Consider the following 24,439-nt stretch of genomic DNA (forward strand, 5'->3'; position numbering starts at 1 on the left):
CTCAACACCGTTGGAAGGGAGCAGAACCAATTAAGGCGGGGGGTGGGGTGGAACGAGCAGCTGTCTACCCTTAGCAGGAGGGCTCCTGATTACATACCTCTCCTGCTGCTGCTGCTGCTGGCTGTCCAGCAGCAGACTGAAGGTGGCTGCTGCTGTGCACAGGTATATAAAGGCTCAGAGCCTATTATGACACGCGCAGCCAGCGTTCCATTGCCACATTCCATCTACTGCAGGCAGGATACCTGGCTGGCTGAATGTCGCTGAGAAGCTCACAGAGACCGCCATAAGCAACAGTTTAACAGAATGCCACAGACTAATCAACCAAACTTTTTGGGTTGGGTTCTCTTTTATAGTCTGCAGGCATTAAATGAAAGAAGTCAGTGTTCCAGCAGAAGGAGACAACGTTTCAGAAAAGGCATTGTAGCAAACCAAAAAAGAAATTTTAAGCGCAGCAGAGTAACCAGCGCACATACCTGTTAGCTCAGGTGAGTTTAAAAGGCTGCTGTTGATAACAAGGGCATTTGCTAAATAGATGGTGTGTGTGCAACAATATACTGAAAGGTCAATTATATTGTGCAGCTTATCTCACCACCTGTAGTTATTTAGGTGAAAGCTCCAAAATGCTTGCCTAATATGTCTGTTTATCCAAAAGGAAGTAAAAAGGGAGAGCTAGAAAGATAGCATTGCATCACATTACATGGCAATGCAATGCACAGTTGCTGAAGTTGAACCAAAATGAGCTTGTAATCTGGCTTCTGCAACTTTGAACATGAAAAATCCAATGAGGAGAAGAAAAGCAAAGCCAAAGAGTCCATCCCAAAATCCGACAAACAAGCAAAATGAACAAAAAACATTGAATTCAATTCTTTCTGATTTTAGAAACTGCATTAAAGAAGGGGTGCACCGGTCCTGGAGATACTGCAATACCAGGTCAATGCGTGGAGTGGACAGAGCAAGCTCTTTTTCCATCTCCCTGTTCTAAAAATCCATTTAATATATGGTCCCCAGATAGGGGACGTATCAGATATTAAACTGATAAGAACAGATACTACACTTGATCTTAGCCAAAAGGCCGAGAAGCGATAACCAGAATTGGTTTCAAACTACGGAGCCACCCAAGGATCCTGAAAAGTCCATTTGTGGAGATGAGCTCCTGGACTCCCGTTAAGAAGACATGTTGTCAACCTCTAGATCCCTTACATGCCTTCACTTTTCGGCTTGCTGCTGCTGCAATCCACGCATTTTAGATCTGCATAACTCCACCTCTTTAAACACAGCACCTTCACCCCCTGCTGTTCCCACCCGCCTCAACACCGTTGGAAGGGAGGAGAACCAATTAAGGCGGGGGGTGGGGTGGAACGAGCAGCTGTCTACCCTTAGCAGGAGGGCTCCTGATTACATACCTCTCCTGCTGCTGCTGCTGGCTGTCCAGCAGCAGACTGAAGGTGGCTGCTGCTGTGCACAGGTATATAAAGGCTCAGAGCCTATTATGACACGCGCAGCCAGCGTTCCATTGCCACATTCCATCTACTGCAGGCAGGATACCTGGCTGGCTGAATGTCGCTGAGAAGCTCACAGAGACCGCCATAAGCAACAGTTTAACAGAATGCCACAGACTAATCAACCAAACTTTTTGGGTTGGGTTCTCTTTTATAGTCTGCAGGCATTAAATGAAAGAAGTCAGTGTTCCAGCAGAAGGAGACAACGTTTCAGAAAAGTCATTGTAGCAAACCAAAAAAGAAATTTTAAGCGCAGCAGAGTAACCAGCGCACATACCTGTTAGCTCAGGTGAGTTTAAAAGGCTGCTGTTGATAACAAGGGCATTTGCTAAATAGATGGTGTGTGTGCAACAATATACTGAAAGGTCAATTATATTGTGCAGCTTATCTCACCACCTGTAGTTATTTAGGTGAAAGCTCCAAAATGCTTGCCTAATATGTCTGTTTATCCAAAAGGAAGTAAAAAGGGAGAGCTAGAAAGATAGCATTGCATCACATTACATGGCAATGCAATGCACAGTTGCTGAAGTTGAACCAAAATGAGCTTGTAATCTGGCTTCTGCAACTTTGAACATGAAAAATCCAATGAGGAGAAGAAAAGCAAAGCCAAAGAGTCCATCCCAAAATCCGACAAACAAGCAAAATGAACAAAAAACATTGAATTCAATTCTTTCTGATTTTAGAAACTGCATTAAAGAAGGGGTGCACCGGTCCTGGAGATACTGCAATACCAGGTCAATGCATGGAGTGGACAGAGCAAGCTCTTTTTCCATCTCCCTGTTCTAAAAATCCATTTAATATATGGTCCCCAGATAGGGGACGTATCAGATATTAAACTGATAAGAACAGATACTACACTTGATCTTAGCCAAAAGGCCGAGAAGCGATAACCAGAATTGGTTTCAAACTACGGAGCCACCCAAGGATCCTGAAAAGTCCATTTGTGGAGATGAGCTCCTGGACTCCCGTTAAGAAGACATGTTGTCAACCTCTAGATCCCTTACATGCCTGCACTTTTCGGCTTGCTGCTGCTGCAATCCACGCGTTTTAGATCTGCATAACTCCACCTCTTTAAACACAGCACCTTCACCCCCTGCTGTTCCCACCCGCCTCAACACCGTTGGAAGGGAGGAGAACCAATTAAGGCGGGGGGTGGGGTGGAACGAGCAGCTGTCTACCCTTAGCAGGAGGGCTCCTGATTACATACCTCTCCTGCTGCTGCTGCTGCTGGCTGTCCAGCAGCAGACTGAAGATGGCTGCTGCTGTGCACAGGTATATAAAGGCTCAGAGCCTATTATGACACGCGCAGCCAGCGTTCCATTGCCACATTCCATCTACTGCAGGCAGGATACCTGGCTGGCTGAATGTCGCTGAGAAGCTCACAGAGACCGCCATAAGCAACAGTTTAACAGAATGCCACAGACTAATCAACCAAACTTTTTGGGTTGGGTTCTCTTTTATAGTCTGCAGGCATTAAATGAAAGAAGTCAGTGTTCCAGCAGAAGGAGACAACGTTTCAGAAAAGTCATTGTAGCAAACCAAAAAAGAAATTTTAAGCGCAGCAGAGTAACCAGCGCACATACCTGTTAGCTCAGGTGAGTTTAAAAGGCTGCTGTTGATAACAAGGGCATTTGCTAAATAGATGGTGTGTGTGCAACAATATACTGAAAGGTCAATTATATTGTGCAGCTTATCTCACCACCTGTAGTTATTTAGGTGAAAGCTCCAAAATGCTTGCCTAATATGTCTGTTTATCCAAAAGGAAGTAAAAAGGGAGAGCTAGAAAGATAGCATTGCATCACATTACATGGCAATGCAATGCACAGTTGCTGAAGTTGAACCAAAATGAGCTTGTAATCTGGCTTCTGCAACTTTGAACATGAAAAATCCAATGAGGAGAAGAAAAGCAAAGCCAAAGAGTCCATCCCAAAATCCGACAAACAAGCAAAATGAACAAAAAACATTGAATTCAATTCTTTCTGATTTTAGAAACTGCATTAAAGAAGGGGTGCACCGGTCCTGGAGATACTGCAATACCAGGTCAATGCGTGGAGTGGACAGAGCAAGCTCTTTTTCCATCTCCCTGTTCTAAAAATCCATTTAATATATGGTCCCCAGATAGGGGACGTATCAGATATTAAACTGATAAGAACAGATACTACACTTGATCTTAGCCAAAAGGCCGAGAAGCGATAACCAGAATTGGTTTCAAACTACGGAGCCACCCAAGGATCCTGAAAAGTCCATTTGTGGAGATGAGCTCCTGGACTCCCGTTAAGAAGACATGTTGTCAACCTCTAGATCCCTTACATGCCTGCACTTTTCGGCTTGCTGCTGCTGCAATCCACGCGTTTTAGATCTGCATAACTCCACCTCTTTAAACACAGCACCTTCACCCCCTGCTGTTCCCACCCGCCTCAACACCATTGGAAGGGAGGAGAACCAATTAAGGCGGGGGGTGGGGTGGAACGAGCAGCTGTCTACCCTTAGCAGGAGGGCTCCTGATTACATACCTCTCCTGCTGCTGCTGCTGCTGGCTGTCCAGCAGCAGACTGAAGGTGGCTGCTGCTGTGCACAGGTATATAAAGGCTCAGAGCCTATTATGACACGCGCAGCCAGCGTTCCATTGCCACATTCCATCTACTGCAGGCAGGATACCTGGCTGGCTGAATGTCGCTGAGAAGCTCACAGAGACCGCCATAAGCAACAGTTTAACAGAATGCCACAGACTAATCAACCAAACTTTTTGGGTTGGGTTCTCTTTTATAGTCTGCAGGCATTAAATGAAAGAAGTCAGTGTTCCAGCAGAAGGAGACAACGTTTCAGAAAAGGCATTGTAGCAAACCAAAAAAGAAATTTTAAGCGCAGCAGAGTAACCAGCGCACATACCTGTTAGCTCAGGTGAGTTTAAAAGGCTGCTGTTGATAACAAGGGCATTTGCTAAATAGATGGTGTGTGTGCAACAATATACTGAAAGGTCAATTATATTGTGCAGCTTATCTCACCACCTGTAGTTATTTAGGTGAAAGCTCTAAAATGCTTGCCTAATATGTCTGTTTATCCAAAAGGAAGTAAAAAGGGAGAGCTAGAAAGATAGCATTGCATCACATTACATGGCAATGCAATGCACAGTTGCTGAAGTTGAACCAAAATGAGCTTGTAATCTGGCTTCTGCAACTTTGAACATGAAAAATCCAATGAGGAGAAGAAAAGCAAAGCCAAAGAGTCCATCCCAAAATCCGACAGACAAGCAAAATGAACAAAAAACATTGAATTCAATTCTTTCTGATTTTAGAAACTGCATTAAAGAAGGGGTGCACCGGTCCTGGAGATACTGCAATACCAGGTCAATGCGTGGAGTGGACAGAGCAAGCTCTTTTTCCATCTCCCTGTTCTAAAAATCCATTTAATATATGGTCCCCAGATAGGGGACGTATCAGATATTAAACTGATAAGAACAGATTTTTTTTTTTTTGTTTTTTTGAAAGCCCGAATTCGTGTACAAAACCCGAGTGCGCTTAAAAAAGTGACAAGTGCCACAAAAAAAGTGCACTAGGATGCTGGTCTTCTTGAAACCCTCTCCAAAAGGAGAAGGGTCCCCCAAACCATTCCCCGTCCCTCCGAGCCAAAAGGCCACAGCGAGGAACAGGGACAAAAAGCCACCTCCAGCCGAAGCCAGAGGCGACCCAATCTTACCCCCAGCACCTGCCCGAGTTCTCACCCGAGCAAGGCACTGGGAGCCAAAGACTGTGCTCCCCTCCCGGAAGAGGGAAGCCAACAACGCTCTCCTCCCGAAAGAGGAGAGCCAGGGGGGTTCAGGGGGGAGCGGAACCTGATGGCCACACACTCCCCCCCTAGACCTGCCAAGAGAGGAACCCGTAAGGGAACCGCATCCCAACAAAATCCTAGTAGGACGTGACACACGTGAATAAGTGGACACACAGTGACAAAGAAATTAAATAAATAGTGAAGGTTTCACAGTATAATACTGCCCGGACCTTCGACCGGGAATTGAAAAATTCCCCATCCTAAGGCCAGAAGGCCCGGAATAAGGGTGTGTGCGAAGAAAGAAAATTTGAAGTGCTTGTGCAAATGTGCCATAAACTCAAGTGGGGTTCCCAATCCCAGTGAGTTAAGGCACCCCAGGGTCACCACTCCTGGGGCACTTCACACTTCGGGCTTTCGATCTTCCCCGGCCCAATGGCGTCGATCCTGGGGGGCCATGCTTTCCACCAGATGACTATATTAGCCACCTGGCGTACTAACAAGCGCCTAAACCCCAGTGTGCATAATGTATCAATCTACTAGGGCGGCCAACATCCAAAACCGCCTTTTCGAAAGATACTACACTTGATCTTAGCCAAAAGGCCGAGAAGCGATAACCAGAATTGGTTTCAAACTACGGAGCCACCCAAGGATCCTGAAAAGTCCATTTGTGGAGATGAGCTCCTGGACTCCCGTTAAGAAGACATGTTGTCAACCTCTAGATCCCTTACATGCCTGCACTTTTCGGCTTGCTGCTGCTGCAATCCACGCGTTTTAGATCTGCATAACTCCACCTCTTTAAACACAGCACCTTCACCCCCTGCTGTTCCCACCCGCCTCAACACCGTTGGAAGGGAGGAGAACCAATTAAGGCGGGGGGTGGGGTGGAACGAGCAGCTGTCTACCCTTAGCAGGAGGGCTCCTGATTACATACCTCTCCTGCTGCTGCTGCTGCTGGCTGTCCAGCAGCAGACTGAAGGTGGCTGCTGCTGTGCACAGGTATATAAAGGCTCAGAGCCTATTATGACACGCGCAGCCAGCGTTCCATTGCCACATTCCATCTACTGCAGGCAGGATACCTGGCTGGCTGAATGTCGCTGAGAAGCTCACAGAGACCGCCATAAGCAACAGTTTAACAGAATGCCACAGACTAATCAACCAAACTTTTTGGGTTGGGTTCTCTTTTATAGTCTGCAGGCATTAAATGAAAGAAGTCAGTGTTCCAGCAGAAGGAGACAACGTTTCAGAAAAGGCATTGTAGCAAACCAAAAAAGAAATTTTAAGCGCAGCAGAGTAACCAGCGCACATACCTGTTAGCTCAGGTGAGTTTAAAAGGCTGCTGTTGATAACAAGGGCATTTGCTAAATAGATGGTGTGTGTGCAACAATATACTGAAAGGTCAATTATATTGTGCAGCTTATCTCACCACCTGTAGTTATTTAGGTGAAAGCTCCAAAATGCTTGCCTAATATGTCTGTTTATCCAAAAGGAAGTAAAAAGGGAGAGCTAGAAAGATAGCATTGCATCACATTACATGGCAATGCAATGCACAGTTGCTGAAGTTGAACCAAAATGAGCTTGTAATCTGGCTTCTGCAACTTTGAACATGAAAAATCCAATGAGGAGAAGAAAAGCAAAGCCAAAGAGTCCATCCCAAAATCCGACAAACAAGCAAAATGAACAAAAAACATTGAATTCAATTCTTTCTGATTTTAGAAACTGCATTAAAGAAGGGGTGCACCGGTCCTGGAGATACTGCAATACCAGGTCAATGCGTGGAGTGGACAGAGCAAGCTCTTTTTCCATCTCCCTGTTCTAAAAATCCATTTAATATATGGTCCCCAGATAGGGGACGTATCAGATATTAAACTGATAAGAACAGATACTACACTTGATCTTAGCCAAAAGGCCGAGAAGCGATAACCAGAATTGGTTTCAAACTACGGAGCCACCCAAGGATCCTGAAAAGTCCATTTGTGGAGATGAGCTCCTGGACTCCCGTTAAGAAGACATGTTGTCAACCTCTAGATCCCTTACATGCCTGCACTTTTCGGCTTGCTGCTGCTGCAATCCACGCGTTTTAGATCTGCATAACTCCACCTCTTTAAACACAGCACCTTCACCCCCTGCTGTTCCCACCCGCCTCAACACCGTTGGAAGGGAGGAGAACCAATTAAGGCGGGGGGTGGGGTGGAACGAGCAGCTGTCTACCCTTAGCAGGAGGGCTCCTGATTACATACCTCTCCTGCTGCTGCTGCTGCTGGCTGTCCAGCAGCAGACTGAAGGTGGCTGCTGCTGTGCACAGGTATATAAAGGCTCAGAGCCTATTATGACACGCGCAGCCAGCGTTCCATTGCCACATTCCATCTACTGCAGGCAGGATACCTGGCTGGCTGAATGTCGCTGAGAAGCTCACAGAGACCGCCATAAGCAACAGTTTAACAGAATGCCACAGACTAATCAACCAAACTTTTTGGGTTGGGTTCTCTTTTATAGTCTGCAGGCATTAAATGAAAGAAGTCAGTGTTCCAGCAGAAGGAGACAACGTTTCAGAAAAGGCATTGTAGCAAACCAAAAAAGAAATTTTAAGCGCAGCAGAGTAACCAGCGCACATACCTGTTAGCTCAGGTGAGTTTAAAAGGCTGCTGTTGATAACAAGGGCATTTGCTAAATAGATGGTGTGTGTGCAACAATATACTGAAAGGTCAATTATATTGTGCAGCTTATCTCACCACCTGTAGTTATTTAGGTGAAAGCTCCAAAATGCTTGCCTAATATGTCTGTTTATCCAAAAGGAAGTAAAAAGGGAGAGCTAGAAAGATAGCATTGCATCACATTACATGGCAATGCAATGCACAGTTGCTGAAGTTGAACCAAAATGAGCTTGTAATCTGGCTTCTGCAACTTTGAACATGAAAAATCCAATGAGGAGAAGAAAAGCAAAGCCAAAGAGTCCATCCCAAAATCCGACAAACAAGCAAAATGAACAAAAAACATTGAATTCAATTCTTTCTGATTTTAGAAACTGCATTAAAGAAGGGGTGCACCGGTCCTGGAGATAATGCAATACCAGGTCAATGCGTGGAGTGGACAGAGCAAGCTCTTTTTCCATCTCCCTGTTCTAAAAATCCATTTAATATATGGTCCCCAGATAGGGGACGTATCAGATATTAAACTGATAAGAACAGATTTTTTTTTTTTTTTTATCGAAACCCCGAATTCGTGTACAAAACCCGAGTGCGCTTAAAAAAGTGACAAGTGCCACAAAAAAAAGTGCACTAGGATGCTGGTCTTCTTGAAACCCTCTCCAAAAGGAGAAGGGTCCCCCAAACCATTCCCCGTCCCTCCGAGCCAGAAGGCCACAGCGAGGAACAGGGACAAATAGCCACCTCCAGCCGGAGCCAGAGGCGACCCAATCTTACCCCCAATACCTGCCCGAGTTCTCACCCGAGCAAGGCACTGGGAGCCAAAGACTGTGCTCCCCTCCCGGAAGAGGGGAGCCAACAACGCTCTCCTCCCGAAAGAGGAGAGCCAGTGGGGTTCAGGGGGGAGCGGAACCTGATGGCCACACACTCCCCCCCTAGACCTGCCAAGAGAGGAACCCGTAAGGGAACCGCATCCCGACAAAATCCTAGTAAGGACGTGGACACACGTGAAAAAGTGGACACACAGTGACAAAAAAAAATTAAATAAATAGTGAAGGTTTCACAGTATAATACTGCCCGGACCTTCGACCGGGAATTGAAAAATTCCCCATCCTAAGGCCAGAAGGCCCGGAATAAGGGTGTGTGTGAAGAAAGAAATATTGAAGTGCTAGTGCAAATGTGCCATAAACTCAAGTGGGGTTCCCAATCCCAGTGAGTTAAGGCACCCCAGGGTCACCACTCCTGGGGCACTTCACACTTCGGGCTTTCGATCTTCCCCGGCCCAATGGCGTCGATCCTGGGGGGCCATGCTTTACACCAGATGACTATATTAGCCACCTGGCGTACTAACAAGCGCCTAAACCCCAGTGTGCATAATGTATCAATCTACTAGGGCGGCCAACATCCAAAACCGTCTTTTCGAAAGATACTACACTTGATCTTAGCCAAAAGGCCGAGAAGCGATAACCAGAATTGGTTTCAAACTACGGAGCCACCCAAGGATCCTGAAAAGTCCATTTGTGGAGATGAGCTCTTGGACTCCCGTTAAGAAGACATGTTGTCAACCTCTAGATCCCTTACATGCCTGCACTTTTCGGCTTGCTGCTGCTGCAATCCACGCGTTTTAGATCTGCATAACTCCACCTCTTTAAACACAGCACCTTCACCCCCTGCTGTTCCCACCCGCCTCAACACCGTTGGAAGGGAGGAGAACCAATTAAGGCGGGGGGTGGGGTGGAACGAGCAGCTGTCTACCCTTAGCAGGAGGGCTCCTGATTACATACCTCTCCTGCTGCTGCTGCTGCTGGCTGTCCAGCAGCAGACTGAAGGTGGCTGCTGCTGTGCACAGGTATATAAAGGCTCAGAGCCTATTATGACACGCGCAGCCAGCGTTCCATTGCCACATTCCATCTACTGCAGGCAGGATACCTGGCTGGCTGAATGTCGCTGAGAAGCTCACAGAGACCGCCATAAGCAACAGTTTAACAGAATGCCACAGACTAATCAACCAAACTTTTTGGGTTGGGTTCTCTTTTATAGTCTGCAGGCATTAAATGAAAGAAGTCAGTGTTCCAGCAGAAGGAGACAACGTTTCAGAAAAGGCATTGTAGCAAACCAAAAAAGAAATTTTAAGCGCAGCAGAGTAACCAGCGCACATACCTGTTAGCTCAGGTGAGTTTAAAAGGCTGCTGTTGATAACAAGGGCATTTGCTAAATAGATGGTGTGTGTGCAACAATATACTGAAAGGTCAATTATATTGTGCAGCTTATCTCACCACCTGTAGTTATTTAGGTGAAAGCTCCAAAATGCTTGCCTAATATGTCTGTTTATCCAAAAGGAAGTAAAAAGGGAGAGCTAGAAAGATAGCATTGCATCACATTACATGGCAATGCAATGCACAGTTGCTGAAGTTGAACCAAAATGAGCTTGTAATCTGGCTTCTGCAACTTTGAACATGAAAAATCCAATGAGGAGAAGAAAAGCAAAGCCAAAGAGTCCATCCCAAAATCCGACAAACAAGCAAAATGAACAAAAAACATTGAATTCAATTCTTTCTGATTTTAGAAACTGCATTAAAGAAGGGGTGCACCGGTCCTGGAGATACTGCAATACCAGGTCAATGCGTGGAGTGGACAGAGCAAGCTCTTTTTCCATCTCCCTGTTCTAAAAATCCATTTAATATATGGTCCCCAGATAGGGGACGTATCAGATATTAAACTGATAAGAACAGATACTACACTTGATCTTAGCCAAAAGGCCGAGAAGCGATAACCAGAATTGGTTTCAAACTACGGAGCCACCCAAGGATCCTGAAAAGTCCATTTGTGGAGATGAGCTCCTGGACTCCCGTTAAGAAGACATGTTGTCAACCTCTAGATCCCTTACATGCCTGCACTTTTCGGCTTGCTGCTGCTGCAATCCACGCGTTTTAGATCTGCATAACTCCACCTCTTTAAACACAGCACCTTCACCCCCTGCTGTTCCCACCCGCCTCAACACCGTTGGAAGGGAGGAGAACCAATTAAGGCGGGGGGTGGGGTGGAACGAGCAGCTGTCTACCCTTAGCAGGAGGGCTCCTGATTACATACCTCTCCTGCTGCTGCTGCTGCTGGCTGTCCAGCAGCAGACTGAAGGTGGCTGCTGCTGTGCACAGGTATATAAAGGCTCAGAGCCTATTATGACACGCGCAGCCAGCGTTCCATTGCCACATTCCATCTACTGCAGGCAGGATACCTGGCTGGCTGAATGTCGCTGAGAAGCTCACAGAGACCGCCATAAGCAACAGTTTAACAGAATGCCACAGACTAATCAACCAAACTTTTTGGGTTGGGTTCTCTTTTATAGTCTGCAGGCATTAAATGAAAGAAGTCAGTGTTCCAGCAGAAGGAGACAACGTTTCAGAAAAGGCATTGTAGCAAACCAAAAAAGAAATTTTAAGCGCAGCAGAGTAACCAGCGCACATACCTGTTAGCTCAGGTGAGTTTAAAAGGCTGCTGTTGATAACAAGGGCATTTGCTAAATAGATGGTGTGTGTGCAACAATATACTGAAAGGTCAATTATATTGTGCAGCTTATCTCACCACCTGTAGTTATTTAGGTGAAAGCTCCAAAATGCTTGCCTAATATGTCTGTTTATCCAAAAGGAAGTAAAAAGGGAGAGCTAGAAAGATAGCATTGCATCACATTACATGGCAATGCAATGCACAGTTGCTGAAGTTGAACCAAAATGAGCTTGTAATCTGGCTTCTGCAACTTTGAACATGAAAAATCCAATGAGGAGAAGAAAAGCAAAGCCAAAGAGTCCATCCCAAAATCCGACAAACAAGCAAAATGAACAAAAAACATTGAATTCAATTCTTTCTGATTTTAGAAACTGCATTAAAGAAGGGGTGCACCGGTCCTGGAGATACTGCAATACCAGGTCAATGCGTGGAGTGGACAGAGCAAGCTCTTTTTCCATCTCCCTGTTCTAAAAATCCATTTAATATATGGTCCCCAGATAGGGGACGTATCAGATATTAAACTGATAAGAACAGATACTACACTTGATCTTAGCCAAAAGGCCGAGAAGCGATAACCAGAATTGGTTTCAAACTACGGAGCCACCCAAGGATCCTGAAAAGTCCATTTGTGGAGATGAGCTCCTGGACTCCCGTTAAGAAGACATGTTGTCAACCTCTAGATCCCTTACATGCCTGCACTTTTCGGCTTGCTGCTGCTGCAATCCACGCGTTTTAGATCTGCATAACTCCACCTCTTTAAACACAGCACCTTCACCCCCTGCTGTTCCCACCCGCCTCAACACCGTTGGAAGGGAGGAGAACCAATTAAGGCAGGGGGTGGGGTGGAACGAGCAGCTGTCTACCCTTAGCAGGAGGGCTCCTGATTACATACCTCTCCTGCTGCTGCTGCTGCTGGCTGTCCAGCAGCAGACTGAAGGTGGCTGCTGCTGTGCACAGGTATATAAAGGCTCAGAGCCTATTATGACACGCGCAGCCAGCGTTCCATTGCCACATTCCATCTACTGCAGGCAGGATACCTGGCTGGCTGAATGTCGCTGAGAAGCTCACAGAGACCGCCATAAGCAACAGTTTAACAGAATGCCACAGACTAATCAACCAAACTTTTTGGGTTGGGTTCTCTTTTATAGTCTGCAGGCATTAAATGAAAGAAGTCAGTGTTCCAGCAGAAGGAGACAACGTTTCAGAAAAGGCATTGTAGCAAACCAAAAAAGAAATTTTAAGCGCAGCAGAGTAACCAGCGCACATACCTGTTAGCTCAGGTGAGTTTAAAAGGCTGCTGTTGATAACAAGGGCATTTGCTAAATAGATGGTGTGTGTGCAACAATATACTGAAAGGTCAATTATATTGTGCAGCTTATCTCACCACCTGTAGTTATTTAGGTGAAAGCTCCAAAATGCTTGCCTAATATGTCTGTTTATCCAAAAGGAAGTAAAAAGGGAGAGCTAGAAAGATAGCATTGCATCACATTACATGGCAATGCAATGCACAGTTGCTGAAGTTGAACCAAAATGAGCTTGTAATCTGGCTTCTGCAACTTTGAACATGAAAAATCCAATGAGGAGAAGAAAAGCAAAGCCAAAGAGTCCATCCCAAAATCCGACAAACAAGCAAAATGAACAAAAAACATTGAATTCAATTCTTTCTGATTTTAGAAACTGCATTAAAGAAGGGGTGCACCGGTCCTGGAGATACTGCAATACCAGGTCAATGCGTGGAGTGGACAGAGCAAGCTCTTTTTCCATCTCCCTGTTCTAAAAATCCATTTAATATATGGTCCCCAGATAGGGGACGTATCAGATATTAAACTGATAAGAACAGATACTACACTTGATCTTAGCCAAAAGGCCGAGAAGCGATAACCAGAATTGGTTTCAAACTACGGAGCCACCCAAGGATCCTGAAAAGTCCATTTGTGGAGATGAGCTCCTGGACTCCCGTTAAGAAGACATGTTGTCAACCTCTAGATCCCTTACATGCCTGCACTTTTCGGCTTGCTGCTGCTGCAATCCACGCGTTTTAGATCTGCATAACTCCACCTCTTTAAACACAGCACCTTCACCCCCTGCTGTTCCCACCCGCCTCAACACCGTTGGAAGGGAGGAGAACCAATTAAGGCGGGGGGTGGGGTGGAACGAGCAGCTGTCTACCCTTAGCAGGAGGGCTCCTGATTACATACCTCTCCTGCTGCTGCTGCTGCTGGCTGTCCAGCAGCAGACTGAAGGTGGCTGCTGCTGTGCACAGGTATATAAAGGCTCAGAGCCTATTATGACACGCGCAGCCAGCGTTCCATTGCCACATTCCATCTACTGCAGGCAGGATACCTGGCTGGCTGAATGTCGCTGAGAAGCTCACAGAGACCGCCATAAGCAACAGTTTAACAGAATGCCACAGACTAATCAACCAAACTTTTTGGGTTGGGTTCTCTTTTATAGTCTGCAGGCATTAAATGAAAGAAGTCAGTGTTCCAGCAGAAGGAGACAACGTTTCAGAAAAGGCATTGTAGCAAACCAAAAAAGAAATTTTAAGCGCAGCAGAGTAACCAGCGCACATACCTGTTAGCTCAGGTGAGTTTAAAAGGCTGCTGTTGATAACAAGGGCATTTGCTAAATAGATGGTGCGTGTGCAACAATATACTGAAAGGTCAATTATATTGTGCAGCTTATCTCACCACCTGTAGTTATTTAGGTGAAAGCTCCAAAATGCTTGCCTAATATGTCTGTTTATCCAAAAGGAAGTAAAAAGGGAGAGCTAGAAAGATAGCATTGCATCACATTACATGGCAATGCAATGCACAGTTGCTGAAGTTGAACCAAAATGAGCTTGTAATCTGGCTTCTGCAACTTTGAACATGAAAAATCCAATGAGGAGAAGAAAAGCAAAGCCAAAGAGTCCATCCCAAAATCCGACAAACAAGCAAAATGAACAAAAAACATTGAATTCAATTCTTTCTGATTTTAGAAACTGCATTAAAGAAGGGGTGCACCGGTCCTGGAGATACTGCAATACCAGGTCAATGCGTGGAGTGGACAGAGCAAGCTCTTTTTCCATCTCCCTGTTCTAAAAATCCATTTAATATATGGTCCCCAGATAGGGGACGTATCAGATATTAAACTGATAAGAACAGATACTACACTTGATCTTAGCCAAAAGGCCGAGAAGCGATAACCAGAATTGGTTTCAAACTACGGAGCCACCCAAGGATCCTGAAAAGTCCATTTGTGGAGATGAGCTCCTGGACTCCCGTTAAGAAGACATGTTGTCAACCTCTAGATCCCTTACATGCCTGCACTTTTCGGCTTGCTGCTGCTGCAATCCACGCGTTTTAGATCTGCATAACTCCACCTCTTTAAACACAGCACCTTCACCCCCTGCTGTTCCCACCCGCCTCAACACCGTTGGAAGGGAGGAGAACCAATTAAGGCGGGGGGTGGGGTGGAACGAGCAGCTGTCTACCCTTAGCAGGAGGGCTCCTGATTACATACCTCTCCTGCTGCTGCTGCTGCTGGCTGTCCAGCAGCAGACTGAAGGTGGCTGCTGCTGTGCACAGGTATATAAAGGCTCAGAGCCTATTATGACACGCGCAGCCAGCGTTCCATTGCCACATTCCATCTACTGCAGGCAGGATACCTGGCTGGCTGAATGTCGCTGAGAAGCTCACAGAGACCGCCATAAGCAACAGTTTAACAGAATGCCACAGACTAATCAACCAAACTTTTTGGGTTGGGTTCTCTTTTATAGTCTGCAGGCATTAAATGAAAGAAGTCAGTGTTCCAGCAGAAGGAGACAACGTTTCAGAAAAGGCATTGTAGCAAACCAAAAAAGAAATTTTAAGCGCAGCAGAGTAACCAGCGCACATACCTGTTAGCTCAGGTGAGTTTAAAAGGCTGCTGTTGATAACAAGGGCATTTGCTAAATAGATGGTGTGTGTGCAACAATATACTGAAAGGTCAATTATATTGTGCAGCTTATCTCACCACCTGTAGTTATTTAGGTGAAAGCTCCAAAATGCTTGCCTAATATGTCTGTTTATCCAAAAGGAAGTAAAAAGGGAGAGCTAGAAAGATAGCATTGCATCACATTACATGGCAATGCAATGCACAGTTGCTGAAGTTGAACCAAAATGAGCTTGTAATCTGGCTTCTGCAACTTTGAACATGAAAAATCCAATGAGGAGAAGAAAAGCAAAGCCAAAGAGTCCATCCCAAAATCCGACAAACAAGCAAAATGAACAAAAAACATTGAATTCAATTCTTTCTGATTTTAGAAACTGCATTAACCGGTTCCCGACCGCCCACTGTAGATAAACGTCGCCGCTTGCCGGGCTCTGTGCAGCGCCGACGTTTAAAAACGGTGGGTGGTCTCGCAGCGCTCAGGACCCCTAGGGTCCTGCAAGCGCTGCGATTCCGGTGCAGAGCGTTAGCTCTGACAGGGAACATCATCGGGACCTGATTAGATCAGGTCCCAGTGATGTTAACCCTTAGCTGTCTTCTATATGCTGTGATCTATAGTGATCACGGCATATAGGAGACAGCAGGAGGAGAGGGGGTCGTCAACTTACCTCTCCGAAGACCTCCGTGTCCTTCCAGGACCTGGGGTTGCTATGGCAGCTGGAGGTCACATGACCGCCTCCAGCTCTGCCATATATGGTGTCCTGTCTGGCTCAGCTGCAGCTGTAGCCAGACAGGAGACTCTGACTGAAACAGTCAGGGAAGATCTCATGTAATGTAATATATGTCTATTACATTACATGAGATCAGAGATCAGAAAAATAAAGATTAATGTCCCATACAGGGACTAAGTAAAAATGTGAAAAAAAGTAAAAAAAAAGTTTTTAAACTATTAATAAAAAAATCACAAAATAAATAAAAATAAATAAATAAAATATTAAACCAATAAATCCGTATATTTTTACAAAACCAAAAAAAGTACACATATTTGGTATCGCCGCGTCCGAAACAACCCGAGCTATAAAACTGTCACACTAATTAACTCCTTCTGTGCACACCGTAATAAAAATAAATAAAAAACGGAGCAAAAAAATATGCTTTTTCATCATATTGCCAAACAAAAAGTGGAAAAAAATGCGATCAAAAAACAAAATAGAAATAAAAATGGTACCACTGAAAACGTCATCTTGTTACGCAAAAAAAAAGCCGCCATACAGCTCCATCAGCCGAAAAATAAAAAAGTTATAGCGCTCAGAATAAAGCAATGCAAAAAAAATATTTTTTTCTATAAAATAGTTTTATTGTGTTAAAACGCCAAAACATAAAAAAAATACAGTAAGTGTAGTATCGCTGTAAACGTACTGACCCGAAGAATAACGCTGCCTGATCACTTTTACCACACGCAGAACGGCATAAAAAAAAACTCAAAAAACAATTCCTGAATTGTTTGTTTTTGTTAATTTTACCTCCCAAAAAACGGAATAGAAAGCGATCAAAAAATGTCACGTCCCCAAAAATGGTACCAATAAAAATGTCAACTCGTCCCGCAAAAAACAAGCCGTCACATGACTCTGTCGGCCGAAATATGGAAAAATTATAGCTCTCAAAATATGGTGATGCAAAAACTAGATTTTGCAAAAAAAGCGTCTTTTAGTGTGTGACAGCTGTCAGTCATAAAAACCCGATATCAATCTGGTATCTCTGTAATCACACCGACCCGAAGAATAAAGTAATCTAATCAGTTATATCACACTAGGAACGGCGTAAAAAATAAATAAAACCAATTCTTCACCTGCTACTGATTTGTTTATTATGTCCCCAAAGATCCCAGTAAGGCTCTGCCCACATTTATCCTGTGCTCTGCGCTGAGCACTTACACCAGAGTTTCCGTGTAAATCTCTGAAATACATGATTCAGCCGGAACCCATGACGGAAGATTCCCTGTAATGAGACAGATATAGGCCACTGTGGACGCCGTCTAGCCTGGGATCCCACGGTGTCATTTGTTTTAGGCGTGCATAAAAGTGCGGTTGGCCACAGTTTTGTGCACTTCTGAAAAAAAGGACACCGCTACACAGAGGCCAGACGGTGTCCAGAGTAACTCTGCTGCCTCATTACAGTGAATGGATCCTGCAGGGGTTTCATCTGAATTACATCACTTGGAAATTTAGATGGAAACCCCGATGTAAGTGCTCAGCCTACAGCGCCGGATAAATGTTACGTAAAATGTTCCCAATAAAAGCTTCAACTCAGTCCTCAAAAAAAGCTAGTCCCCACTCAGGTCCGTCATCTGTTAAAAATATAAGGGACTTCCAAGTTACTGGTAGCAGAAAGGCTCTGGAAAAGCAAAATGACCCTTGCCCCCCAAAAGAAATTCAGAAAATTTTGTGCTCCCAAATCCAAATGCCTATTCTACAATAATTTGTTCTCCAATTGTCAAATAGCACTCCGTCCCCCCCAGATCTCACCGTATGGCTAAGCGGTACGATACAGCCACATATGGGGTATTGACACTTTTAGAAGAAATTGTGTGACACATTTCGGCACCATTTTTACCCATTGCCCTGTGTGAAAATGTAAAATCTGAGGGTAAAACATTTTTTTGTGGTAAAAATATAATTATGATTTTTTCACTGCCCAATGGTATAAATTTAAAAATTAAAAAATACTCACTACTTCCCTAGATGAATTCCTTGAGAGGTGTAGTTTACAAAATGGGGTCATTTGTGGAGGTTTCTGCTGTTTTGGCATGTCAGCGACTCTTCAAATGTGACATGGTGTCTGCTGCCTATCCCAGCCAACATAGCGCTCCTTTCTCTTCCGAACCCTGCCGTACACCAAAGCAGTGGTTTTCCCCCACATATGGGGTATCGGCGTACTCAGGAGAAATTGTACAACAAATTTCATGGTGCAATTTCTCCGGTTATCCTTATGATAATGCAAAATTAGGGGATGAAAAACATTTTTTATGGGAAAAATGTGAAAATTTTATTTTCACGGCTCAATATTATAAACTTCTGTGAAGCAGCTGGGGGTGCAAGGTGCTCACCACACATCTAGATAAGTTCCCTAAGGGGTCTAGTTTCCAAAATGGTGGCACTTGTGGGGGGTTTCCGCTGTTTAGACACATTAGGGGCTCCACAAATGTGACATGGCGTCCGCTAATTATTCAAATAAATTTTACATTCAAAAAGTCAAATGGCGCTCCTTCCCTTTCAAACCCTGCCGTGCGCCCAAACAGTGGTTTTCCCTCACATATGGGGTATCGGCGTGTTCAGGAGAAATTGCACAACAAACTTCATGGTGCAATTTATCCTGTTACCCTTATGATAATACAAAATTAGAGAATGAAAAAGATTTTTTGTGGGAAAAATGTGAAAATTTTATTTTTACGGCTCAATATTATAAACTTCTGTGAAGCAGCTGGGGGTGCGAGGTGCTCACCACACATCTAGATAAGTTCCCTAAGGGGTCTAGTTTCCAAAATGGTGGCACTTGTGGGGGGTTTCCACTGTTTAGTCACATTAGGGGCTCCCCAAATGCGACATGGCGTCTGCTAATTATTCAAACAAATTTTACATTCAAAAAGTCAAATGGCGCTCCTTCCCTTTCAAACCCTGCCATGCGCCCAAACAGTAATTTGCCTCCACATATGGGGTATCAGCGTGTTCAGGAGAAATTGCACAACAAATTTCATGGTGCAATTTATCCTATTACCCTTATGATAATGCAAAATTAAGGGATGAAAAACGGTTTTGTGGGAAAAATGTGAAAATTTTATTTTTACGGCTCAATATTATAAACTTCTGTGAAGCAGCTGGGGGTGCGAGGTGCTCACCACACATCTAGATAAGTTCCCTAAGGGGTCTAGTTTCCAAAATGGTGGCACTTGTGGGGGGTTTCCACTGTTTAGTCACATTAGGGGCTCCCCAAATGCGACATGGCGTCTGCTAATTATTCAAACAAATTTTACATTCAAAAAGTCAAATGGCGCTCCTTCCCTTTCAAACCCTGCCATGCGCCCAAACAGTAATTTGCCTCCGCATATGGGGTATCAGCGTGTTCAGGAGAAATTGCACAACAAATTTCATGGTTCAATTTATCCTATTACCCTTATGATAATGCAAAATTAAGGGATGAAAAACGGTTTTGTGGGAAAAATGTGAAAATTTTATTTTTACAGCTCAATATTATAAACTTCTGTGAAGCACCTTGGGGTTCAAGGTGCTCACCACACATCTAGATAAGTTCCCTAAGGGGTCTAGTTTCCAAAATGGTGTCACTTGTGGGGGGTTTCCACTGTTTAGGCACATCAGGAGCTCTCCAAACGCAACATGGCGTCTGCTAATTATTCAGACAAATTTTACATTCAAAAAGTCTAATGGCGCTCCTTCCCTTCCGAGCCCTGCCGTGCGCCCAAACAGTGGTTTTCCCTCACATATGGGGTATCAGCACGCTCAAGAGAAATTGCACAAAAAATTTTGGGGTCCATTTTTTTCCTGTTACCCCTGTGAAAATAAAAAAAATTGGGTCTAAAGTAACATTTTTGTGAAAAAAGTTAAATGTTAATTTTTTTCTTCCACATTCCAAAAATTTCTGTGAAGCACCTGAAGGGTTAATAAAGTTCTTGAATGTGGTTTTGAGCACCTTGAGGGGTGCAGTTTTTAGAACGGTGTCACTTTTGGGTATTTTCTGTCATAAAGACCCCTCAAAGTGACTTCAAATATGATGTGGTCCCTAAAAAAATGTTTTTGTAAATTTTGTTGGAAAAATGAGAAATCGCTGGTCAAATTTTAACCCTTATAGCTCCCTAACAAAAAAAAATTTTGGTTCCAAAATTGTGCTGATGTAAAGTAGACATGTGGGAAATGTTATTTATTAAGTATTTTGTGTGACATATTTCTCTGATTTAAGGGCTTAAAAATTCAAAGTTTGAAAATTGCAAAATTTTCAAAATTTTCGCCAAATTTCCGATTTTTTCACAAATAAACGCATGTGATATCAAAGAAATTTTACCACTATCATGAAGTACAATATGTCACGAAAAAACAATCTCAGAATCAGGGGGATCCGTTGAAGCGTTCCAGAGTAATTGCTTCATAAAGTGACAGTGGTCAGAATTGAAAAAATTGGCCCGGTCACGAAGGCAAAAACAGGCTCTGGTGCGAAGTGGTTAAAGAAGGGGTGCACCGGTCCTGGAGATACTGCAATACCAGGTCAATGCGTGGAGTGGACAGAGCAAGCTCTTTTTCCATCTCCCTGTTCTAAAAATCCATTTAATATATGGTCCCCAGATAGGGGACGTATCAGATATTAAACTGATAAGAACAGATACTACACTTGATCTTAGCCAAAAGGCCGAGAAGCGATAACCAGAATTGGTTTCAAACTACGGAGCCACCCAAGGATCCTGAAAAGTCCATTTGTGGAGATGAGCTCCTGGACTCCCGTTAAGAAGACATGTTGTCAACCTCTAGATCCCTTACATGCCTGCACTTTTCGGCTTGCTGCTGCTGCAATCCACGCGTTTTAGATCTGCATAACTCCACCTCTTTAAACACAGCACCTTCACCCCCTGCTGTTCCCACCCGCCTCAACACCGTTGGAAGGGAGGAGAACCAATTAAGGCGGGGGGTGGGGTGGAACGAGCAGCTGTCTACCCTTAGCAGGAGGGCTCCTGATTACATACCTCTCCTGCTGCTGCTGCTGGCTGTCCAGCAGCAGACTGAAGGTGGCTGCTGCTGTGCACAGGTATATAAAGGCTCAGAGCCTATTATGACACGCGCAGCCAGCGTTCCATTGCCACATTCCATCTACTGCAGGCAGGATACCTGGCTGGCTGAATGTCGCTGAGAAGCTCACAGAGACCGCCATAAGCAACAGTTTAACAGAATGCCACAGACTAATCAACCAAACTTTTTGGGTTGGGTTCTCTTTTATAGTCTGCAGGCATTAAATGAAAGAAGTCAGTGTTCCAGCAGAAGGAGACAACGTTTCAGAAAAGGCATTGTAGCAAACCAAAAAAGAAATTTTAAGCGCAGCAGAGTAACCAGCGCACATACCTGTTAGCTCAGGTGAGTTTAAAAGGCTGCTGTTGATAACAAGGGCATTTGCTAAATAGATGGTGTGTGTGCAACAATATACTGAAAGGTCAATTATATTGTGCAGCTTATCTCACCACCTGTAGTTATTTAGGTGAAAGCTCCAAAATGCTTGCCTAATATGTCTGTTTATCCAAAAGGAAGTAAAAAGGGAGAGCTAGAAAGATAGCATTGCATCACATTACATGGCAATGCAATGCACAGTTGCTGAAGTTGAACCAAAATGAGCTTGTAATCTGGCTTCTGCAACTTTGAACATGAAAAATCCAATGAGGAGAAGAAAAGCAAAGCCAAAGAGTCCATCCCAAAATCCGACAAACAAGCAAAATGAACAAAAAACATTGAATTCAATTCTTTCTGATTTTAGAAACTGAATTAAAGAAGGGGTGCACCGGTCCTGGAGATACTGCAATACCAGGTCAATGCGTGGAGTGGACAGAGCAAGCTCTTTTTCCATCTCCCTGTTCTAAAAATCCATTTAATATATGGTCCCCAGATAGGGGACGTATCAGATATTAAACTGATAAGAACAGATACTACACTTGATCTTAGCCAAAAGGCCGAGAAGCGATAACCAGAATTGGTTTCAAACTACGGAGCCACCCAAGGATCCTGAAAAGTCCATTTGTGGAGATGAGCTCCTGGACTCCCGTTAAGAAGACATGTTGTCAACCTCTAGATCCCTTACATGCCTGCACTTTTCGGCTTGCTGCTGCTGCAATCCACGCGTTTTAGATCTGCATAACTCCACCTCTTTAAACACAGCACCTTCACCCCCTGCTGTTCCCACCCGCCTCAACACCGTTGGAAGGGAGGAGAACCAATTAAGGCGGGGGGTGGGGTGGAACGAGCAGCTGTCTACCCTTAGCAGGAGGGCTCCTGATTACATACCTCTCCTGCTGCTGCTGCTGGCTGTCCAGCAGCAGACTGAAGGTGGCTGCTGCTGTGCACAGGTATATAAAGGCTCAGAGCCTATTATGACACGCGCAGCCAGCGTTCCATTGCCACATTCCATCTACTGCAGGCAGGATACCTGGCTGGCTGAATGTCGCTGAGAAGCTCACAGAGACCGCCATAAGCAACAGTTTAACAGAATGCCACAGACTAATCAACCAAACTTTTTGGGTTGGGTTCTCTTTTATAGTCTGCAGGCATTAAATGAAAGAAGTCAGTGTTCCAGCAGAAGGAGACAACGTTTCAGAAAAGGCATTGTAGCAAACCAAAAAAGAAATTTTAAGCGCAGCAGAGTAACCAGCGCACATACCTGTTAGCTCAGGTGAGTTTAAAAGGCTGCTGTTGATAACAAGGGCATTTGCTAAATAGATGGTGTGTGTGCAACAATATATTGAAAGGTCAATTATATTGTGCAGCTTATCTCACCACCTGTAGTTATTTAGGTGAAAGCTCCAAAATGCTTGCCTAATATGTCTGTTTATCCAAAAGGAAGTAAAAAGGGAGAGCTAGAAAGATAGCATTGCATCACATTACATGGCAATGCAATGCACAGTTGCTGAAGTTGAACCAAAATGAGCTTGTAATCTGGCTTCTGCAACTTTGAACATGAAAAATCCAATGAGGAGAAGAAAAGCAAAGCCAAAGAGTCCATCCCAAAATCCGACAAACAAGCAAAATGAACAAAAAACATTGAATTCAATTCTTTCTGATTTTAGAAACTGCATTAAAGAAGGGGTGCACCGGTCCTGGAGATACTGCAATACCAGGTCAATGCGTGGAGTGGACAGAGCAAGCTCTTTTTCCATCTCCCTGTTCTAAAAATCCATTTAATATATGGTCCCCAGATAGGGGACGTATCAGATATTAAACTGATAAGAACAGATACTACACTTGATCTTAGCCAAAAGGCCGAGAAGCGATAACCAGAATTGGTTTCAAACTATGGAGCCACCCAAGGATCCTGAAAAGTCCATTTGTGGAAATGAGCTCCTGGACTCCCGTTAAGAAGACATGTTGTCAACCTCTAGATCCCTTACATGCCTGCACTTTTCGGCTTGCTGCTGCTGCAATCCACGCGTTTTAGATCTGCATAACTCCACCTCTTTAAACACAGCACCTTCACCCCCTGCTGTTCCCACCCGCCTCAACACCGTTGGAAGGGAGGAGAACCAATTAAGGCGGGGGGTGGGGTGGAACGAGCAGCTGTCTACCCTTAGCAGGAGGGCTCCTGATTACATACCTCTCCTGCTGCTGCTGCTGCTGGCTGTCCAGCAGCAGACTGAAGGTGGCTGCTGCTGTGCACAGGTATATAAAGGCTCAGAGCCTATTATGACACGCGCAGCCAGCGTTCCATTGCCACATTCCATCTACTGCAGGCAGGATACCTGGCTGGCTGAATGTCGCTGAGAAGCTCACAGAGACCGCCATAAGCAACAGTTTAACAGAATGCCACAGACTAATCAACCAAACTTTTTGGGTTGGGTTCTCTTTTATAGTCTGCAGGCATTAAATGAAAGAAGTCAGTGTTCCAGCAGAAGGAGACAACGTTTCAGAAAAGGCATTGTAGCAAACCAAAAAAGAAATTTTAAGCGCAGCAGAGTAACCAGCGCACATACCTGTTAGCTCAGGTGAGTTTAAAAGGCTGCTGTTGATAACAAGGGCATTTGCTAAATAGATGGTGTGTGTGCAACAATATACTGAAAGGTCAATTATATTGTGCAGCTTATCTCACCACCTGTAGTTATTTAGGTGAAAGCTCCAAAATGCTTGCCTAATATGTCTGTTTATCCAAAAGGAAGTAAAAAGGGAGAGCTAGAAAGATAGCATTGCAACACATTACATGGCAATGCAATGCACAGTTGCTGAAGTTGAACCAAAATGAGCTTGTAATCTGGCTTCTGCAACTTTGAACATGAAAAATCCAATGAGGAGAAGAAAAGCAAAGCCAAAGAGTCCATCCCAAAATCCGACAAACAAGCAAAATGAACAAAAAACATTGAAT

General features: G+C 44.4%; 13 non-coding genes and 2 pseudogenes across 13 annotated transcripts; all 15 read right to left on the reverse strand.

The window, feature by feature from the left end:
- Nucleotides 1-893: 893 nt before the first annotated feature.
- On the reverse strand, nt 894-1,084 carry LOC141274693 (U2 spliceosomal RNA). Its single transcript, XR_012322963.1, has one exon. It is a non-coding gene; the product is annotated as a U2 spliceosomal RNA (small nuclear RNA).
- Nucleotides 1,085-2,196: 1,112 nt separating this feature from the next.
- LOC141149458 (U2 spliceosomal RNA) lies at nt 2,197-2,387 on the reverse strand. The gene has a single exon (XR_012245754.1). It is a non-coding gene; the product is annotated as a U2 spliceosomal RNA (small nuclear RNA).
- Nucleotides 2,388-3,502: 1,115 nt separating this feature from the next.
- LOC141274694 (U2 spliceosomal RNA) lies at nt 3,503-3,693 on the reverse strand. The gene has a single exon (XR_012322964.1). It is a non-coding gene; the product is annotated as a U2 spliceosomal RNA (small nuclear RNA).
- A 1,115-nt stretch (nt 3,694-4,808) lies between these two features.
- LOC141150710 (U2 spliceosomal RNA) lies at nt 4,809-4,993 on the reverse strand. Its single transcript, XR_012246837.1, has one exon. It is a non-coding gene; the product is annotated as a U2 spliceosomal RNA (small nuclear RNA).
- A 794-nt stretch (nt 4,994-5,787) lies between these two features.
- On the reverse strand, nt 5,788-5,879 carry LOC141151246 (U2 spliceosomal RNA; annotated as a pseudogene).
- A 1,115-nt stretch (nt 5,880-6,994) lies between these two features.
- Nucleotides 6,995-7,185, reverse strand: LOC141274695 (U2 spliceosomal RNA). Its single transcript, XR_012322965.1, has one exon. It is a non-coding gene; the product is annotated as a U2 spliceosomal RNA (small nuclear RNA).
- Nucleotides 7,186-8,300: 1,115 nt separating this feature from the next.
- Nucleotides 8,301-8,483, reverse strand: LOC141150610 (U2 spliceosomal RNA). The gene has a single exon (XR_012246763.1). It is a non-coding gene; the product is annotated as a U2 spliceosomal RNA (small nuclear RNA).
- Nucleotides 8,484-9,282: 799 nt separating this feature from the next.
- Nucleotides 9,283-9,374, reverse strand: LOC141151184 (U2 spliceosomal RNA; annotated as a pseudogene).
- A 1,115-nt stretch (nt 9,375-10,489) lies between these two features.
- On the reverse strand, nt 10,490-10,680 carry LOC141274697 (U2 spliceosomal RNA). Its single transcript, XR_012322967.1, has one exon. It is a non-coding gene; the product is annotated as a U2 spliceosomal RNA (small nuclear RNA).
- A 1,115-nt stretch (nt 10,681-11,795) lies between these two features.
- LOC141274698 (U2 spliceosomal RNA) lies at nt 11,796-11,986 on the reverse strand. Its single transcript, XR_012322968.1, has one exon. It is a non-coding gene; the product is annotated as a U2 spliceosomal RNA (small nuclear RNA).
- Nucleotides 11,987-13,101: 1,115 nt separating this feature from the next.
- On the reverse strand, nt 13,102-13,292 carry LOC141274699 (U2 spliceosomal RNA). The gene has a single exon (XR_012322969.1). It is a non-coding gene; the product is annotated as a U2 spliceosomal RNA (small nuclear RNA).
- Nucleotides 13,293-14,407: 1,115 nt separating this feature from the next.
- On the reverse strand, nt 14,408-14,598 carry LOC141274700 (U2 spliceosomal RNA). The gene has a single exon (XR_012322970.1). It is a non-coding gene; the product is annotated as a U2 spliceosomal RNA (small nuclear RNA).
- Nucleotides 14,599-20,561: 5,963 nt separating this feature from the next.
- Nucleotides 20,562-20,752, reverse strand: LOC141274701 (U2 spliceosomal RNA). Its single transcript, XR_012322971.1, has one exon. It is a non-coding gene; the product is annotated as a U2 spliceosomal RNA (small nuclear RNA).
- Nucleotides 20,753-21,864: 1,112 nt separating this feature from the next.
- Nucleotides 21,865-22,055, reverse strand: LOC141274703 (U2 spliceosomal RNA). Its single transcript, XR_012322973.1, has one exon. It is a non-coding gene; the product is annotated as a U2 spliceosomal RNA (small nuclear RNA).
- Nucleotides 22,056-23,167: 1,112 nt separating this feature from the next.
- Nucleotides 23,168-23,358, reverse strand: LOC141274704 (U2 spliceosomal RNA). The gene has a single exon (XR_012322974.1). It is a non-coding gene; the product is annotated as a U2 spliceosomal RNA (small nuclear RNA).
- Nucleotides 23,359-24,439: the final 1,081 nt, after the last annotated feature.

Source organism: Phyllobates terribilis, unplaced genomic scaffold (genome assembly GCF_046119375.1).
Source record: "Phyllobates terribilis strain yellow unplaced genomic scaffold, ASM4611937v1 Scaffold_5__5_contigs__length_657084704, whole genome shotgun sequence".
NCBI lineage: Eukaryota > Metazoa > Chordata > Amphibia > Anura > Dendrobatidae > Phyllobates > Phyllobates terribilis.